General features: G+C 30.0%; 1 long non-coding RNA gene across 1 annotated transcript; it reads left to right on the top strand.

The window, feature by feature from the left end:
- The first annotated feature begins 1,560 nt into the window (after positions 1-1,560).
- On the top strand, positions 1,561-5,170 carry LOC127732302 (uncharacterized). Its single transcript, XR_007996169.1, has 2 exons — positions 1,561-2,099; positions 4,407-5,170. It is a non-coding gene; the product is annotated as an uncharacterized LOC127732302 (long non-coding RNA).
- The last annotated feature ends 1,290 nt before the right edge of the window (positions 5,171-6,460 follow it).

The raw sequence follows: 6,460 nt of genomic DNA, 5'->3' as shown, positions 1-6,460 counted from the left end.
CTTAAACCATATTTAATAGACTGTTAATCCTGTTAATTGTAACTTTGTAATTTTGTTCAAAATTCGTAACAATTACGTGGAAATTGTAATGGGTGGCATGTTTGCTGGACTATAAACTTTTTAAAAGTTTGAATATCAATGTATTTTAAAACTTTGGAAGGCCATGTGAAATAAAAACTATGGTTAATATCACAAATATAATAAAACATAAATAAAATCATAATAAAAGACATTAACAAACAGGACATTTACAAACAAATTAACCATTTAAAACAATTAATAAAGTCATAACATTTATTTTGAATCCTGTTGCTCTTTTTTACTCTCTGAAATTGAAAGAACATGTATGAGAATAATATTTATTATACAAAATGAAGCAAAATGTGTGCACTAGACCAAGGATTTGTATAGTGACACTATACAAATTCTTGACTAGACACAAATCATGTTTTCTTTTAATAAATTACGTTATAAAGAAACATAACTGAAACATCTTAATTATGTTGGATTAAATTTGTTAATGATTTTGAGTGTTGTATATCAATTGTGTGTATATTTTAAACAATTGGTTAAGTATAAAAAAGAAACTATATTATGAGGATTTTTTATATTTGTAATATGCATTGTGTGTCAGTTTTATATTTGGTTGAATGTAAAGTGAAGACTAGAAATCCAGATTATGGTGGTTCGATTGGTTAAGAGTGATATTTAATGTTAGCTAGACAGACAGACAGACAGAGGTAAGAGCACAATTCTTTTCATGATTAACACCATGAGTATTTTTGATTATGACTTCTAAAAGGAAGAGTTATCTATCTTTGAACTTAATAAATATATATGTATATTTCTGTAGTGCTATTTATATTTTTGGTTATCATATATATATATATTTTATGAATGTAACATTCAGGCCTTTATTTCTATGTATTACTAAACTTATCATAATCTATTTATAATATTAAAGCATTAGTTTGATTTCATTAAGCTGCAACTCTTTTGAAACTGTACAAAATGGGAAATATTTTTTTTTTAAGTATAAATCACTAGTAGCACGATTTCAGTCTGAAACGGTCATTTTGGTCTGATCATATCTTAATCGACTGGATTTACCGCTAGAGAAAAACGTCAAGACTTTTAAGAACTTTTCAGACGCCGTTCCGATCGATAGTCGCATCAGGTAAATCAGTCCGTTAAGGCATGTCAAGATAAACAAGACTGAATCTTCTAGCGAGCTGTTAAGATCCGTTACGACTGATTCAGTCGAAATCAGACCATGGATACAAAATTACGTCAAGATGTTGTCAGACCGTGTTCAGTCGTGTTCAGATTTTAATAATTTGGACACAAAACGAGTGAAACTTTCCCAGTGTGTATCAGGGGTTGCTCCCCTTCAAGAGTAAAATACAAATTAGAAAGAAGACGGTTTATGTTACTTTGATAGTTTACCATGTCTACTTAATTAAAAAAATAAAACAATTTCAATTCTTACTTTTTCCTATGTAATTATTAAACATGTTTTATATTTAAAAAAAATATATTGTTGTTGTTTATTTCATTATTTTGCGATCGTGTTTGACTTGTGCATTCGACTTTCCTAAAGGTATCTTTTATTTTTTTAATTCTGTCTATTTAGAGTCTTTTATAACTTGTTTTACATACCAGAAGCCTTCGTTTAAAAATAGAGTTTATATATTATTGGAGATGATGGTTTATGAATTCATAAATTCAAATTTATATTTGAAATATATTTGATAAATTATCATGATGATTATGCGGAAGTGAAAATGTTCCGTCGGTGTATGTGAAGTAAATTTAAAGAATATGACTAAGTTACATATATATTATACAGCATAATAAAACTGGTTTAATTTGAATTACTATCCATTAGGGACATTTTTCGATAATGATTAATCAAATCTGTCAAGTTTTATTAAAAACGGAAAACAATTCTTCACCCGTAAACGATTTAACGTTACTGTACCCACTTTATTTTTGTTGCATTTTGTCGGCGGAAAAGCAGGTCGGCAAACTATATTTTACACAAAATCGTGGAAGGAAAACTTACAGTACAATATAAGCTGCTCTGAATATTGCAATCGGTGAGTAGAAATGAACAACATTTTAAAGCATGTCCATCAGAATTTGAGAATAATCATGGATCCAAGATTTTGAAGGAAAAATGTGCACATTTGTTCCTACAGGTATGAATCAACGTTCTATATCATCGCACTCGTGCATAGTGGCATGTTCCAATACAACGTTAGGATGTAGGATTGTAAAAAGTTTATGCATCGTTGAAATTCATGTATGACACCATTCCCCTCCCCTTTATCATGTTTATGAAATTATGTCATTTAAACCCTTACGACTTATGTACTTCAAATACATCCCAAGGCCAAGGGTGACAAATTGAAAGGAATAGAAAAAAGGTTACTCTTGGTCTTCATCCAGTGACGGGGCTAGGGGTTCCTGGGATTGGATCCCCCTTTTTTGGAGGATCAATGCATTTGAAAGGGGACATATAGTTTGAACCCCTTTTATCCTGGGTCGGGACCCTCCCCCCTTTTAAAAATGGCTGGATCCACCCCTGTTCATCGTCTTACTGTAAAACCCTAACATGTGGTGCATTGGTTTGGTTGTGCAGGATGGCCTATTACAGGACCTATACATATTGTATGATAATCATGATAATGTTAATGTATTGATAACTGTCTCGTCCTAATTTTGCATGATTAATTTGTCACTGGATTTTTTATTACCAACCAAACAATCTTTACATGTCCATATTCATTTAATAACTTTGCTAACGCTGGTTTATAAGTATGTCCCTTGTTTTACTTAATTACCTTGTGGGCGATGCCGATGTACAATAATTACTATTATAAAATTACTTAATATAATTTGAGATAATTCAAGTTGAATTTTACTACAAATCAAATATTTATATATAAAATGTTGTGAAAATTATTAATTTTATTGACTTATTTAGCAAAAATGCATGTTCAGTATATTTTTCAAATAATTCCTGAGTCGTGGACAACGAAACATGAATAGATTTTATAATATAATAAAGCATTGAAAGTGAATATCTATTAGATTGTTCAAAATAAAATTAATCATCAAAATAAAACAACTTCACAATGTTATTAAATTAATATTCCTGAAACAATGCACAGAGTCATAACAGTTGCCATTTAAAAACAGTTGATAAAACAAAATGAGTTAATTGTTTCATCATGTACAGTACCCCCAGGCGTGTACCTATAAGGATTCATATTGAACAAGTGTTGTGGAGGTTTCATCTTTTCTCAAAATGAATAATTACAATGAACATGATGAATAAAATATCTGTATATACTTTATCATGTAATAGTGGAGGGATGACGCTCTGCACACGGCACACATATTATTATCATTCAATCCAAAGAACTATGATTCAAATTAGTGTGGCCTATACTATATATTTTCATGTGAACTTTGTCAGTTATTACATAAATTTTGCCCTGTTAGCATGGTTAGTCGAAATTGATTGATGCCTTTTTACTTGTCTTGGTTTTGGGACTGCTGTCTCTTTGGAATATATACCCAACATCTCCTTTTAATCATGTTTTGGAATTGGCATGAATGGTCGTCCACATGAAAAACATATAAAATATACATGATGATGTTCAAGAAGATTAACACAGGGTTGAAGAGTGGTGCAAAAGGAATAACATGTTCATTAATGCAAATAAAACAAAATGTTTGGTTACTGGAACAAAGCAGAAACTATCAATTCAGACTTATCAACCAAACTTGATAATAAATTCAAAAGTATTACAAAATTCTTCATGTGAAAAATTATTAGGTGTTAAAATTGACAGCACACTTAACTGGAGAAATCAAATTGACCAAGTTTGTGCTAATATATCATCCAAAATATACCTTCTTTCTAAAATAAAGAAATTTTTAGATATAAACGCATTTATTTCTGTTTTTATTAATCATTCTTTAAACTTATCTTTGTAGTAATTTTATAAAATGATCAAAAGAAATATCAGCTGCTGTGTTTTAGAGAGAAATAACTATGTCAGACTTTAAAGAATTGATCAAAACAAATGCAAAGTGCTAGCCTCAATTAGACAGTAACCCTTCAATGAAGTACACATATAAGAAAACATTAATGTAGAAAGAGAGACAATATCTTTTTAAAAATAGAAACCCAAAGAAAGATTTTATTCTTCTTGTTATATGAGACTTATATATAAGTTCAATTGTATAAGTCATAAATACAGTTGTATTAGTCATAGAACTTTGTTATCAAGCAAATTAGACTCGCCGGTTTTTCTTCTAGATAAATACAAGTAAATATATACAATATTAGATTAGTTTCAGTACTTTATTCTTAATGTTTTTTTTTTTTGTAGAATTCACATTAGTTTGAGCATCATTCCCAGCCAGATTATGAAGCCGGCATATACATGATATAGGAAATATATATAGATGTCACTAAGTAACTCTCATAGCTGCTAATTGTGAAACAGTGGAATAATTCATAATTTTGTGTTTACTTATTGCTTTTGTAAATAACAAATAGGGCTTACAGCATTATGCCATGATGTTGATGGGATGTTCGGATTAGATTGGACAAGAAGAAAATTGTGCATTGAACAAATAGCAAACTTACAATTTGTAAGAAAGACTACATTACTTGATGACAGTGCATACCTTTGATATATTATTCATTTGAAATAACAATTTGGAATAAAGAGAATTCATAGTTTTCTGGGAATATTAATAGTGCATCATATCTGAATTCCATGAATATCTCGGATAGTTATTCATTTAGAATAGCAAATTGGAATAATGAAAATTCATAGTTTCTGTGATTACTAATAGTCAAATCAAATCAAACTTGTATTGCCATATAAACCAACTTATACGATTTGTGACAAAAACAACATTAATAATTATATACATTAAATGACAAGAAAAAAGCATGTATAATCATATTAAACAAACTAATGAAAATAGTTCAAAATTCAATTATGAGTCCCCTATCCTTAGTGCCAATGACGTTTTTATAAAGGAACCTATGCTTAAGCTTTCTATCTGTTTTTGTGTTGATGGGCAAAGAATATTTATCATTTTTTCATTTTCATTGAGGCTATTAAAATTTTCTATACTTTTAGCCTTTGTTAATTTTTCAATGAAAAAAGGGTCTAATGGTAGCGTTTTTCCTGCAATAGAAAAGAAAAAATAATGTTTTTCATCCTCAATTGTATTGCAGGACTGACACAACCGGTTTTCCCTATGGATTTTTAGGTGTCTCCATAGTGCATCATATCTGAATTCATGAATACCTTGGATAATTATTCATTTAAAATTTGGATAATGAGAATTTCTGGTTTCTGTGAAATTTATAGTACATCACATCTGAAGTTAATGCTGTCATTGCTATTGTGAGCTACATGTACCACCAGGGGGTGTTAAACAACCTTGACTACCCATGAGGGTCTGTCACAGCCCTCGCATGCTTGTTGGTTAGTGTCAAATGACTGCTTGTTGTACTTATAAGAGTCTGAATGTACATACATGTATATTGATAATAGTCTAAATTATTGGTCATACTGAAACTTGCATTTTATACTGGTCAAGCATATTAAACAATGCATGTACTTCAAAGTATCATTTTATTGTCTCACCTACGACAAAAGTTGGTGGTATGCAAGAAATAGATATTACAATCTGGGGGGGGGGGGGGGGGTGATGTAAACTATTTTTTAAGCTTTACATTTTAAAATCTAAAAGATCTGGATGCTTCTTATCTTGTATTCAGATAGCTAATATGTTATGAAGTTTCAGTCTTTCATTATACTCATATGTTCATCATGTTCATTGCACCTGACATAATTTTCATGGTTCAGTGACTATGAAAAAAATGCTGTTTTTTTTTTTAACAGTGAAATGCTCTCTTATATGAGTAATTGGATACATTTTTTGTATATGAGTATCTTTCAAGGTCTTTTTGTCTATCAGGTTGGGTTGACCAGACCTTGACTTTATTTCATGGATAAGTGACTAAGGTTATTTTATAGTCACATTGTTAAGTTTGTTTCGCAGATACTATATATATATATATATATATTAAAAATTAAATACACAAAAAGAGTTTTAAAAGCAGCATTGTCTAGCGCTTTCATCCATCTTGGGACTTTTCAAGACTACTAATGTGTTCCCTATAACGAAATTCATAACGACGTTCATAGTCTTGAAAAGTCCCAAGATGGATGAAAGCGCTAGACAATGCTGCTTTTAAAACTCTTTTTGTGTATTTAATTTTTAATATATAATTCTGTACACCGCTTGAAAAGAAACTTTTTTTTGTGTATATATATATATATATAAGCAGTACTCCAGTCATGCCAGTAAATCAACTTCATGTTTATTTGATGTATGGAACAATTGTACAGTGTATTAT

This window comes from Mytilus californianus, unplaced genomic scaffold (genome assembly GCF_021869535.1).
Source record: "Mytilus californianus isolate M0D057914Y unplaced genomic scaffold, xbMytCali1.0.p SCAF_23, whole genome shotgun sequence".
Taxonomy (NCBI): domain Eukaryota; kingdom Metazoa; phylum Mollusca; class Bivalvia; order Mytilida; family Mytilidae; genus Mytilus; species Mytilus californianus.
This window is presented reverse-complemented; position numbering and strand designations above follow the sequence as displayed.